Source organism: Melitaea cinxia, chromosome 13 (genome assembly GCF_905220565.1).
Source record: "Melitaea cinxia chromosome 13, ilMelCinx1.1, whole genome shotgun sequence".
Taxonomy (NCBI): Eukaryota; Metazoa; Arthropoda; class Insecta; order Lepidoptera; family Nymphalidae; genus Melitaea; species Melitaea cinxia.
The window spans coordinates 8,279,344-8,293,731 of record NC_059406.1 but is presented as its reverse complement, the minus strand read 5'-3'; the positions used below and the strand labels follow the sequence as shown (position 1 = coordinate 8,293,731).

The window sequence follows — 14,388 nt, the reverse complement described above, 5'->3', positions numbered from 1 at the left end:
CGAATGACCGTTATGGATTAGGAATGACCGTTTTACTCTCCTAAATTTGGTCCGAGGAATTATTCCAGATTTATGTTTGTTTGTAGTTAATACCTTTCATTATTCTTTTACCTTTATTGGTCTCTTTTTAATTTAGGATATCTTTTTCTTTGTTTTCTCTACATATTTATTATCACTACCTTAGACTGTCAAGACCTCCACAAGTTTGCGCCAAAAATGGTGTGAACTCATATGTGTTGCCCATAGTCACACTGGGCAGACGATTTGGTAACCGCAGGGCTTTGTCGCACCGAAGACGCTGCTGCCCGTCTTCGACCTGTGTATTTCAAAGCCAGCAGTTGGATGGCTATCCCGCCACCGATTGGCTTTTAAGTTCCAAGATTATAGTGGAACTGTGTTATCCCTTCGTCGCCTCTTACGACATCTACGGGAAGAGAGGGTGTGGCTATATTCTGTACTGCCGTAACCACACAGCACATATTTAATTGTATGTTTAGTGATAGATTATTTTTGAGGAGGTTTTCAAACTTACTTTATGATTGATTATTATCATGTTTGATCCTTCTTTTGATATGATAAATATATCAAAGAGTATATCAAACTAAAGGTATTTGTTAAAAATTGTTTTATAATCCATTGTTGTTAACGACGTTGTTAGATGAATATAAGAATACACATACAAATACTCTATATATTATTAATACGTTTCAATAAAATTTTATTTACTGAACAATTTTCAGCAGAATTTACACTCCAATATGTTATTAGGTACAAGCAGATAATTTCTAAACTGGAATACATATCCTAATATATGTAGTGATAAATTTGTTATTAACTAATTATTTTTTCTAACAATTTACAAACTACGAGTATATTATAAGCATGACTAACTTGAAAGCAAAGTTATTTATATATTCTTTGTCATTTAACTAATAGTTGTTTACACTCGTTTATTGAAGTTATTGGAATTTGTACATCTCTATTTATATTGGTGAGAAAGGACTACATAAGAAATACCTACCAAGATTCCAATGTCCAATCTATGGTAAATATGTAAAAAAATATAATATAGATTTTATCATACTCGGTCCGTGACATGACCAATACCAGGCACAGTCTGGCCTTGGCACAGCATATCCGATCTATAAGTTATTAGTAATCTTAATCATTATTCTGGATGTCACTCCGCCCGTTTAATATATAAATAATAGATAGATATAATATAATAAATACTTATATAAATAATTATAATAAATTTATGTATTATGTTTATATATATTTGATATATATATGTATATATATATGTGTATGTGTGTGTGTAATGTGTAATATTTACGTATTATATGTATATATTATGTATGTACACCTCCACCCCGCATAATTCTTTTGTCATGTCCTTTTCATGCTAGAGGTTGTCTGAAAGAGATCGCTCTTTTAGCGATAAGACTGCCTTTTGTACATGTCTATATTTTAATTGCACACCTAATTTTGTATTGCACAGTCAAAACGTTTGGTTTCCCTAAAGAGCACTGCACGGAAGCCTTATTTTGTACATGCGTGACTGCATACTTTTCCAAGCTACATCCTGTTGGAACCGCTGAACTTCGTGGTGATTTTCAGCAGTTCGTCCAAGCGTGCAGTGTTAGGTGCCAATAATTTGAGGTCATTCATGTAGAAAAGGTGAGAGACTTTAGTATCTCCTCTCTGAAACTGAAAACCTGTTCCTGAACGCTCCAGCAGTGCTTAGAGGGTTCCAAGACAAGGAAAACCGTAGTGGGCTTAGGCAATTACCCTGGAAAATACCCCTCCGTATCCTCATTGAGTTATCTGCCCCCGTCAGTCGCTCGCAATTTGTAATTTTATTATTTGTAACTTAAAAATGTATACGTACTCATAACTTTCAACGATTACATATAATGAATCTGATTTTAGAGAAATTTAACGGTTGAATATTACGTAAATAAACTCAATATCCTTTATCTTAGAAAATACTCTTGAGTACTTACTTGTATATTATATTACGCAAATATTACGCAATTAAATCCCTAAGCCTTCAAGTTACTGTGGTCGGATAAATCCCGAAATTTCTCTTTAATTGATGCCTGTATATCATTAATCTTATTAAAATATCACTAGAGTATAATTATATTTCTTAATTAGGTAATACGAGTAATAAGGGTTTCTGACAGGACTTTTTTGCGGGTGCCAGTTACTACTAAATCATAATATACATTCACAACATTTTTTGTATAAATCTATCACTATCCCGTGTCTAATGTTGCCCATCAATAATATATTTGTGTTTGATCTTAAAAAAATAAAAAAACAAATGAACAAGTTAAATACGCATCATCAGAGATCACCCAAAAACAACTTGCCAGATCTCTATCAAATTTTAAAGGGGCCACATAACAAGCAACATCCTGCGAATCGAAAAAAATATAATAAGATCGGTACAATCAGTAAAATGTTTGAGGTAACACACATAAAAATAAATAAATAATTGTGTTACTCACAAATGAAAAAAAACCGACTTCAATTACATCGACAAGTCATACGAGGTCGGTAGGCGGCAAAACCGTCAATTAAATACGCTTTATTAGGTATAAATCGAAAAGCGCTTGTCAGATCTCGATCAAATTTAAATGGAACCACATAGCAAGTACCAGCTTTCAATAAAATAAATAATTATGTTTGCTTGCAAAAGAAAAAAAAATGACTTCAACTATATGGACCAATAATACAACGTAGATAGGTGAAAACAACACATAATAATGTATTTTTTTTTCTTATTTATAGTATAATATAACTACGTATGTAAGGTTTATACAGATGATAAACCATAGCAATAGTGTTTCCTTATTACAATTATACTTTTTTTGTAATACTTCACAAGTAACAAATTATGTAAATTACCAGCTAACTATGTAATTACTAGCTACCGTGCAAATAATTCGCATTAAATAGATATAATTATTTATTTCTTTATAATAATTATTACTTTACAAAATTTTAAAAAAGTATCTATACGTGAGTTGATTTTAAATTGAACCAAAAAATTACCGACCGTCAATCATTTTGACATTGTTTCAAAATTAAAACCGTCATATACACATATATATAATTTTATAATAAATTAATTAATTTACTAAAAAAAAGCAATAACAATTTTTTTTGTTGTTGTCACTGGTAGAGCAAGCAATTATTATCTACAAAATGATATAATTATAATTTATATGGAATAGTTGTGATGCTTTTTCTAAAAAGGGAGGCAAACATCTTAAATCTGTGTATCAATATATATGATTGTTTAAACAAAAGTCTTATTAATCGACCTTAAGAGGCAAATAAGACATAAATCTTTTTAAAGAAAAATATTTAGTGTTAATATTAATGTTTACGTCGTGTTTGTTTTGAATAAGTTACTCGTATTTAAAGATATAAAATAATATAATTTACTTAAATATAAAAAAGGTTACTAAAGCGAACGTTAATAAAAGATTTCAGTTTATTTCTCTGGCAGGTACTTTGACGCGGGTTAAGAAACCAAGGAAAGGAGATAACGCCGTTTTACTGCCTTTTGTTACGTCATCTTTATCGAGATTGTTTTTTGGCTCAGTGATTCCGCAGTAGTTTGTGACTAGGTAAATTTCAATCAATCAAGATATTGCGCCTCGAATCAAGAGTACTTATACTTAAATAGATATATAAATATACTAGCTGTGCCCGCGGCTTCGCCCGCATTGAAGTCAGTATGTCACAAAGTTTTCCCGGCAAACTTCCAGTGTGTTCCAGTGAAACTCTCATCAAAATCGGCTTTGCCGTTCCGTAAACCTTCCTCTTGAAGCCCTCTTTCCATTAGTGAAATCGCGTGAAAATCCGTTCAGTACATTTTGAGGGAAACGATCACATACATTTTTGGGGGACTTTGTTTTATAATACACTACCTGTTGCCCGCGACGACGTCCGCGTGAGGCGCGCGTCGCGTCGAACAAAGTGGTTCGTTGAATTCCTTAGAATTGTGGTATGAAATAATGTAGTAATAATGTATTGTAGTATAAATATGTTTAAAATATACTGCATGCAATTTAGTTTTTCATATGGTTCTACGTAAATATATGCAACGGAATAGCGTAACGCACGCTCCTCCGTGACTGCGTGACGACAGGGGTGAATAAAAAAGTATTCTAGTAACGTACAGGTTAGGTATTGTAAAAACTTTATTTTTTTGTACTACTTATAAGTGATCAATATAAATTTTTAGTTATTTTCCTTTAAACCGACCGAATCCGTTCTTAGCGAACGTATACTATGATCTATCTACCTCCCTGCCAATTTTCATCTTTGTCCATCCTGGATGGATAGACCATCTAGCGGTTTTTAAGTTCTCGTGATGAGTGAGTCAGTGAACTTTCTCTTTTATATATATAGATTACGATGCATTATTTGGACACCTCCTCACAATCTATAGAGCATACATTTTAAATTTCAAGTCTCTTACTTCAAAAATACTGGACTTTCATACAAACTTCCAACCCCCGTTTTATTACCTTAGGGGTCGAATTTCGTAAAATCCGTTCTTAGTGGATGTCTACGACCTATACGGAACCTACTTGCCAAATTTCAAGTTTTTGGTGTTATAGTTTCGGAGATTTCGTGATGAGTGAGTCAACCTACCATCCCCCGTTTTAACCCCAAAAGGGAGTTGATTTCTAAAGATACATTATTTGGACACCTTTTCATTATCTATAGAGCATACATTTTAAATTTCCATTCCAACTCGATAGTGGAAGCACACTTAATTTAATTTAACGTATATAATCATATTTAAAGTTTATTATGTTTTTTTCAACGACCTCCGGTTAAAACAATACAAGCAAAAAAATATTAAGGCAACTCTTTAATAGAAAATACGACAAGACTTTTAACCTTACCTATAATTTAAATTGATTACTATGTAGACATACCTACACATACAGTAGGGCTAAGAATTATGGATCCTTTGTCGTCCGACTAATAAATATTTTTTTTGCGTGTATTCTAAATAACGGCTAATAAATAATAAATGTTGGCGCGTCGGCGCGTTGGCGTGTTGGCGTGTCGTTGTGTCGGAGAGTCGGAGTGTTGGAGTGTTGGATTGTTGGCGTTTTGGCATGTTGGCGGCGCGTTGGCGCATTGGCGTGTTGGTGTGTTGGATTATTGATGTGTTGGCGTATTGGTGTATTGGTGTGTTGGCGTATTGGCGTGCTGGCGTGTTGGCGTGTTGGTGTGTTGGCGTGTTGGCGTGTTGGCGTGTTGGCGTGTTGGCGTGTTGGCGTGTTGGCGTGTTGGCGTGTTGGCGTGTTGGCGTGTTGGCGTGTTGGCGTTTTGGCGTGTTGGCGTGTTGGCGTGTTGGCGTGTTGGCGTGTTGGCGTGTTGGCGTGTTGGCGTGTTGGCGTGTTGGCGTGTTGGCGTGTTGGCGTGTTGGCGTGTTGGCGTGTTGGCGTGTTGGCGTGTTGGCGTGTTGGCGTGTTGGCGTGTTGGCGTGTTGGCGTGTTGGCGTGTTGGCGTGTTGGCGTGTTGGCGTGTTGGCGTGTTGGCGTGTTGGCGTGTTGGCGTGAGGGCGTCTTGGCGTATTGGCGTGTTGGGGTGTTGGAGTATTGGAGTGTTGGATTGTTGGATTGTTGGCGTGTTGGCATGTTGACGCGTTGGCGCATTGGCGTGTTGGTATGTTGGATTATTGGTGTGTTGGCGTATTGGTGTGTTGGCGTATTGGTGTGTTGGCGTATTGGCGTGTTGGCGTGTTGGCGTGTTGGCGTGTTGGCGTGTTGGCGTGAGGGCGTGTTGGCGTATTGGCGTGTTGGCGTGTTGGAGTATTGGAGTGTTGGATTGTTGGATTGTTGGCGTATTGGTATATGGGAGTGTTGGAATGTTGGCGTTTTGGCATGTTGGCGCGTTGGTGCATTGGCGTGTTGGCGTGTTTTGCGTGTTGGCGTGTTGGCGTGTTGGCGTGTTGGCGTGTTGGAGTGTTGGAGTGTTGGAGTGTTGGAGTGTTGGATTGTTGGATTGTTGGCGTGTTGGCATGTTGGCGCGTTGGCGCAGTGGCGTATTGGTGTGTTGGATTATTGGTGTGTTGGCGTATTCGTGTGTTGGCGTGTTGGCGTGTTGGCGTGTTGGCGTGTTGGCGTGTTGGCGTGTTGGCGTATTGGCGTGTTGGCGTGTTGGCGTGTTGGCGTGTTGGCGTGTTGGCGTGTTGGCGTGTTGGAGTGTTGGATTGTTGGCGTTTTGGCATGTTGGCGCGTTGGCGCATTGGTGTATTGGTGTGTTGGATTATTGGTGTGTTGGCGTATTGGCGCCTTGGCGCATTGGCGTGTTGGCGTGTTGGCGTGTTGGCGTGTTGGCGTGTTGGAGTGTTGGAGTGTTGGATTGTTGGCTTGTTGGAGTGTTGGAGTGTTGGATTGTTGGATTGTTGGCGCATTGGTATGTTGGAGTGTTGGAATGTTGGCGTGTTGGCGTGTTGGCGTGTTGGTATGTTGGCGCGTTGGCGCATTGGCGTGTTGGCGTGTTGGCGTGTTTTTGAGTATTTCATAATTAAGGGGAAATAACGTTACAGTATAAAAATAAGTTATTCCAAATTTAAACTTGCTGTGTGGTTACGGCATTAAAGAATATAGCCACCCCCTCTCTTCCCGTGGGTGTCATAACTTAAAAAGCCGACCGATAGCGGGATAACCATCCAACTACTGGTTTTGAAAGACACAGGCCGAAGACGGGCAACAGCGTCTTCGGTCCCAGCGTGGTCAGTCAGTTAAAAAAAAATGTAATCTTAAATTAACCTAATGTAAATATCAGGAACATTAGAAAAATTCTGCGTATACAAATAAATTAGAAACAATTTGCTTACATTTCAATAATTATGATAATTTATTGTAATTTCTCGATACGCATAAGAAACACAAAACAAAATATACAAAAAAGTCAAAAAAATAATATCAACATCATTTATTTATTTAAATTTCATATACATATTTTAATTGACTATAATAAAGCTAGTTATCCAGTTAAATATTTAAATGATAGTCAAATGTGTTATTCGTGGCAGTTATCGGAATTTTAAAAGTATTTTAAATTATTTCAACTGATTATTGGTATTAATTTTAATCCATAAATAAAACAGTTGTTAAGCAACTCTATAGCTCAAAGTTGAATTATTTTTTCATTGTCAGTCAGTCAGTCAGTTCAGGCTATTGCAGTCCACTACTGGACATAGGTCTCCCCAAGTTCGCACCAAGACATACTGGTTTTCCGCAAGCCTTATCCGCTTACACCGGTAATCTTACGACGATCCTTACTTTCATCGTGTTTATAATTATTATATAACAAATATACAGTTTATACGAAAATTTTTGAGTTTGTTCAATCAATCACTGTTAAAGAACAATGATCAAAACACTAACAAATTATCACGATTCATAAAAAATAGCTAGCGTGTAAATTTAGGTTTTTAGTAATTGTCTTTACAAGTTCTTTATTAATTTTAGTATAGTTAGTAAATTATAAAACTTTCTTAATTTATTACGGCCTTTTAACTTATTAAATCTTTAAAATTTTAAGTCGCCTTTATACACACATACCTTTCATCGCTTCAGCCTGTAATATCCCACTACTGAGCATAGCCCTCTTTCCCCATGTAGGAGAAGGATCACACTACCTTTATACGACATATCTGGGGGCACGGTAGTGCCCCCGCCAAGACGAGCCAAAAAAAAAAAAAAAAAAAAAACGAAAAGCACTACCTATCTTTTCTCGAAGTGCTTCATCGTTTTTTTGAACCCCCATAACTTGGGTTTGGATTATACTAGATAAACAAAATTCTCGGAATACAATGTCAATAGTGAACTTATTAAACATATAAAGTTTCAATTACATAGCTCTTATACTTTAGATTTTATTGATATCTAAAAAACCCCGATTTCGTCACTCACTGATGATCATCAAAATTCTTAGAGTACTTGCTGAAGTCCCAGAAAGCTGAAATTTGGTATGTAAGCTAGTATTAGTACACAAACAAGAAAAAAATTCTAAAACTTGGAACTTTTACCCCCCAACCCCTTAAACTAGGGGATGGAAGTTTGTATGAGACTTTCGCAAATTTTGATGCTAGAGGTCTGAAAATTGATATAGGGACTCCTAGTTACTCCTTGATATAAATAATAATAATAAAATACATACAAAATAAAAATCGGTTATTAGTTTAGGTCGAAAATTTACATTGTGTAATTTTGGTATTTAAGTTTTGGCGGAGGTCCGTTTGCATATCAGTTCAACATAAAATCAAAAACAGCGTGCTTAAACCGAATATGGTGAAGATTGGATGATATTTATGGTATAAAATGTGTCGGAGGTAAAATGCAGCTATAATATTCTCGTAAGCAACTTACAAAAATAAGTGAAATCCCACCAAAAACATTTTCATGTAAAATGTTGCCAAGACGAGATCATATGGCTCGCACTGTCAAAAAGTTATCAGATCTCATGTAGAGCCAAGCTTCTAACTCTACACGTCCAAACTCTACAAGCCCTAACTTCACAAACTCTACACCTTAGTCAAAATATGTGGCTTGGCCGTTTCGTTACTACCGGCTGCCGATGTTGTAGATGACGACTTTCCTGTCTCATTTATATATATATATATATATATATTTTCTCTTTTTATTTTTATTTGTATTATATGTATATCAATAATTCTTCTTCTTTTTATTTTTTTCTTTAATAGAACTATTGTATAACAGAAAAGTAATAAACAGTGAATAAATTTTTCACCTTACGCCCACGTGACGGTAGCGAAACGGCCAAGCCACATATTTTGACTAAGGTGTAGAGTTTGTGAAGTTAGAGCTTGTAGAGTTAGGACGTGTAGAGTTAGAAGCTTGGCTCTACATGAGATCTGATAACTTTTTGACAGTGCGAGCCATATGATCTCGTCTTGGCAACATTTTACATGAAAATGTTTTTGGTGGGATCATATATACTCGACACAAATAATTATGTAAAGTGTTTAAATCAAAATTTCAAAAAATATTTGATACAGTTCTGAGAAAATTGTTAACACAAGAATTGTAGGTCAGCCAGTTAGAAATAAAAAAAAAAAAAAAAAAAATTTATGGGCACAAATTTTAGTTTTATCATTCCTTTACTCGCTTTTTTTGATGTTAATGGCGTAATAAAACAGTCGTAATACACTCTTTTTGTACAAAATTAAATCAGTCGTAAAAGTTTATCGATTGAGTTGAATGATGAGGTCACAAACATTACGTTTGTCTTCTCTCCCAATCTATATTCAACAACAATTAGTCTATCTATGTATGTATCTAGTTCAATGATAAAAGCTAAACCTTATAGTAACTTTTAGTTTGGTTGATGCCCTTGACTTTTGTACTTCTTTCACTATAAACCTGAATATATATAACATTACCTTATTTCTATCTGTTCATGAAATCTTAATTACTATGTTTTCGTTGATTATTTCCATTATAGTTAATAATCAAAGATATTTATTATAGAAATAATAAGTAAATAAATGATGACAAGATTATTTCTGTTTGAGGATTAATTTGATTATATTGTATAGTTAAAGCAAAGTCAGCTGATTTACAACAATAACACACATCATTTAAAAAGTGCCTTAAAATATTAACTGAAATGTATGAGCCCTCTGAGGTGAAAATTCGAAAATAGGTATTATAGAAACGAGTGATTAATTACAAAAGACAAGTGACAATTATAAAAAGATTTAGAAACTAGAAAATCTAATTGAAATAGCAAAGTGTGTTTAAGAACTGATGTCACAAAACCGAATGAATTTAAGCAACCTTTTCAGTTACACGATGTGACTCTAGCATGAAGATGCAAAATGATAATGAAATCAGATGAGATGCAGAATAAAATTACAAATTATAGCAAAAGTAAGAGGCCATTACCGATCGCTTAAGTATTTTAGGAATAACGTGTACGAAAACAATTACTTACCGAGGTTGTTATTGATGGGTAAAAAAATATATAGATCCTTTAATTAATGTTACAGGAATGGTATTATGTACCGTAGCATAATCTGAATTCAGACTCAAACTTCAAAGAGATAGCCTTATCTGGATCGCTGTTAAGTAAAACAAAAGAAGAGGCATATGTAGACTGTGTGCTAGCAATGATAATGTCATTTGACGAGTTGCTGATGCAAATGAATTCAATCGAAATATTAACAAATAAATATGCTACTCTCAAGTGCTTTGCATAAGATTCATATTCAATATTGAAGTCCGGGAAAACAACACACATACTCAAAATTACCTAACCTCTCATTATTGATGTGATTAAAAAGGGACGTATATAACTTTAAGACAAAGTAGTTTTAAAGAACAGTAAAGTAGAAAATAAAAAACGTGTTATCCTATTCAGTTCTAGCTCTTCGCTTGCGTATCTATCTGAGAACATCTGTAATTAATCAATTTTCTCATAATAATAATATTGATATACACAAATATAACTAAATACCAACTGTTCACAATGAAAAAAAAAATGTATAAACAAAAACACTAACATCTCTCTAATACGTGTGTAAACCACAGCTAACGCAAGCGATACTCTTAGTTATCTCAAAATGATATAAAGTTTTGTATTTAATACTATTCAAAATCAAAGAGAATTTTTTTTTTTTTTTTTTTTTGATATCGCAGGGTAACCCATTTACGGGTGATATCCAGAATGCCCGGGTAGGCATTCCTAGACCGTATGTCGGCTTAGCACTTGGGGGTGCACTACCGACCAAAACCCCTGTGGGAGCCTTCAGCCGCTTTAATTGGAGGGTCCCGGATCTGCAGGCAACAGGATCCCTCCAGCGACAGGCTGGCCTCGGCGAAAAGACCAGACTTCTCCTCCATGGGACTGTCCGGCTCACCTCTGAACAATCCCGACGACGCCATGTCTAGCAGGACCGGGTTCCCATCCCGGCCCGACACGGGCACAGGGGCGTTACTGGAAACGCATTAAGTAGCGCCTCCTACGCACCCCCGTTCGTCGCCTGCGGACGGAGGCCTCGTCGGCGGCCCCCTCTCTCATCCGCTCGTCGTTCTCCTTCTGGGACATTACTGTCTCGCAGAAGGAGACCATCGCCTTCCAGGACTCATCGTCGCCGAGCATCGCGGTGATAACGCTCGGCAGTGACAAGTCCCCTCCGAGGACTGTCGTCAGATCGCGACGTAGCGCCGCCCATCTCGGGCACACCTCGAGGGTGTGCTGGGCAGAGTCCACCGCCGCGCCACAATCGTGACATTCAGTCGTCGGCTCCCTTTGGGCCGTCCGACACAAGTATTCACCAAAGCAACCGTGCCCGGTGAGAACCTGCGTCAGACGGAAGCTGAGGGGTTTGCGCTTACGGCGCATCCACCGCTCAAGGACCGGGCGCAAGGCAGCCGTTACGCGTGTGCCATACGGCTGCTCCGCCAGGTCCTCCCCCCACCTCCGCATTAGTGCTTCTTGCCCCATCCGGCGCACCCGTAGGATCCCGTCCAACGTGGGGTTCTCACCGAGAGCCCTCCTACCCGAGACGTATGAGTAGGTCTCGGCAAGGACCTCCGCCACGAGATCCCACGGGGGATCGCCGGCTAGAGCAGTAGCTGCAGCCCACGATACCGTACGGTACCCCCGGATCACCCTCACCGCGATGATCCTCTGCGCAGACCGCAGCGCGGCCTTATTCCTCGCAGTGAGGCGATCCGCCCAAACCGGGGCACCGTACGTCGCCATACTCCGGCAGACTCCGGAATATAGCTGCCTGCAGGCGGCGCTGGGTCCTCCGAGGTTCGGGAGGAGTCTGCCCAGTGCACTCGCCACCTTCACGACCTTCGGTCCCACCACAGCGAAGTGTGGGCCGAAGGTCCACCCTCCGTCAAGGATGAGCCCCAGATATTTGATTTGGGAGCTCATCCTGACCCTCCTCTCTCCGATCTGTAGGGTAGCCCCCGGTGGGGGTCCCTTACGTCCGGTCCCGCGGAAGAGGAGGGCTTCGGTCTTGTCAATTCTGACCCGAAGCCCCAAACTCTTTATGCGGCTGATCACGAGGTTGAGTCCGACCTCGGCCAGCCGCGCCGCCTCCTTGTAGTCTCGTCCCCGAGAGTAAACGAGGGTGTCATCCGCGTAGCAGATGACACCCATCCCGGGGAGGAGACGGCCTCGCAGGACCCAGTCGTAACCAATGTCCCACAAGATCGGGCCCAGCACCGATCCTTGCGGGACACCACAGCCGACTCGCCGCCACTCCACGGACCCCGACCGATTCTCCAGGCCTACTTTCCGATCGGAGAGGTACGCCTCCAACAGCCTCCCTAGATACGGGGGCACTCCGAAGAATTTCAGTGCCTCCCGTATCACTGCGTGCGGGAGGCTGTTGAAGGCGTTCGCGATGTCCAACGACACCGCGACCACCACCTCCCTCCCTTGTTCCGCCTCACCCGTCACCGCCCGCAGGCGTTTGAGGGCGTCGATGGTCGACCGGCGCGCTCGAAACCCGAATTGGGATTCCGAGAGTCCGGGTCCCGAGCCCTCCTCCAGGTGCTGAACGAGCCGGGAAGCCACTATTCTCTCCAAGAGTTTCCCAGCTTCGTTCAGCAACACCACCGGTCGCACCGACGAAGCCGAGTCCGGGGTCCGCCCTGCCTTAGGAAGTAGGCAGAGCCGACCCTCCTTCCAGGCCCCCGGGAACTGACCAGACCGCAGGCAGCGGTCAAAAAGTTCCCGGAGGCTGTTGCCGAGGTGCCCGAGAGCGATCGCAAGTACTCTCCCGTGCACCCCGTCTGGACCCGGCGCCCTCTTCTTACTCCGAAGGCGGGACAACGCCGCCTCCATTTCAGCCTCTGTGACGGGTGGGGGAACACCCTCCTCCTCGTCCGGCGTCTGCCGAGCCATCCTGGGAGGCACGAAGCCCTCGGGTTCGTCGGGAAAGAGTTCCCCGACGATCCTCCCGAGTTGCTCCGGCTGGAGCGTTTCGCTGATGGGGGCCGAATGGGCGCGGAGCTTGTTTCGCGCCCAAATATACGGTCGGCCCCAGGGGTCTCTCTCCAGACCCCCAACTAGCTCCAGCCAGGCCTCTTCCTTGGCTCGGCATATGGCCTGCTGCAGGATCTCCCTTTTCTCCACGTAGATCCTGCGCAGCCTGTCGTCCCTGTCCACGTCCTGGGGGCGTCTCCGCCTGCTCCGAGTATATTGCCTCCTGGCCCCGTTGCAGGCGGCCCGGAGACCGGCTATCTCGGCCGACCACCAGTAGAGCGCCCACGGCAGGGGTGGACGCTTCGCGAGTGGCATGGCCGCTCTGCTGACAGCAGTAAATACGTCGCAGAGCCGGTTAGCCGCCTCATCCACCCCAAACTCCATAAGCGGCGGAAGACTTCAGCGGCCGATGATTGCGGCCTCCTCAGCCAGTTCCCGGTTGAGCTTGGAGAGAGCCCAACGCGGAAACTGACTACGCCCAATGGACGACGTTGATGACGACAACAACGCCGGACGTACGGGAGCTGGAGACACCTCGAACCTTATATATCGATGGTCCGAGAGAGTCTCCACCTCCGTCTCCACCCTCCACCCCTCCACTCTGCGTGCGATGGCTGTCGTGGCGAACGTGACGTCAACCACGGAACCTCCCGACCAACGCACGCACGTTTGGACTGCCCCAACATTGAGCAGGGACAGTCCGGCAGCAAGAGCCCACTCCTCCACCTCCCTCCCTTTTGGGTTCGTAACCGGGTTACCCCAAGCCGTGGACTTGGCGTTGAGGTCGCCGGCTACGAACACATGAAGTGGAGCTAGCTGCCCCACCAGCGGCCCCAGAACGTCAAGAAACCGTTCCAGAGCCGCCAGGTCACGGTTCGGGGAGAAGTAGACTCCGACGAAAGCCACCCCTCCCCGAACCGCCGCCACATACCCGTGGCCCCTCGCCTTGATGACGAGTGGGGGTCCGGCTCCAGGCCTCACCACGATCGCCACCAAACCCTCGGTGTCTCCCGCCCATTGTGGGCAAAGAGGCACGGCATATGGCTCGGCAACGATTCCGACGTCAACACACCAATCCGCCATGGACTGCAGGAAAAGGTCCTGGGCCCCAGCGGAGTGGTTGACATTCGCCTGGAGGACGCTGAGATGCCCGGACATTATTCAGTCATCTCAGCATCTGCCGACACCACGCGGTTCCCCCCTTGGGATATTTGCGGGGGGAACTTCCCACGAGTTGATGGGGGCTTACACGCTATGCCCCCCATCACGTGGCCCGCTGGCCTACCGGCGTCCGCGCACACCGCGCAACGAGCGGCGGCCGAGCACCCGGCGGCTTTGTGGCCAGCCTGACCACAGCGATAGCACAGT

At 42.2% G+C, this 14,388-nt stretch overlaps 1 pseudogene; it reads right to left on the bottom strand.

The window, feature by feature from the left end:
- Window positions 1-13,089: 13,089 nt before the first annotated feature.
- Window positions 13,090-14,178, bottom strand: LOC123659299 (annotated as a pseudogene).
- Window positions 14,179-14,388: the final 210 nt, after the last annotated feature.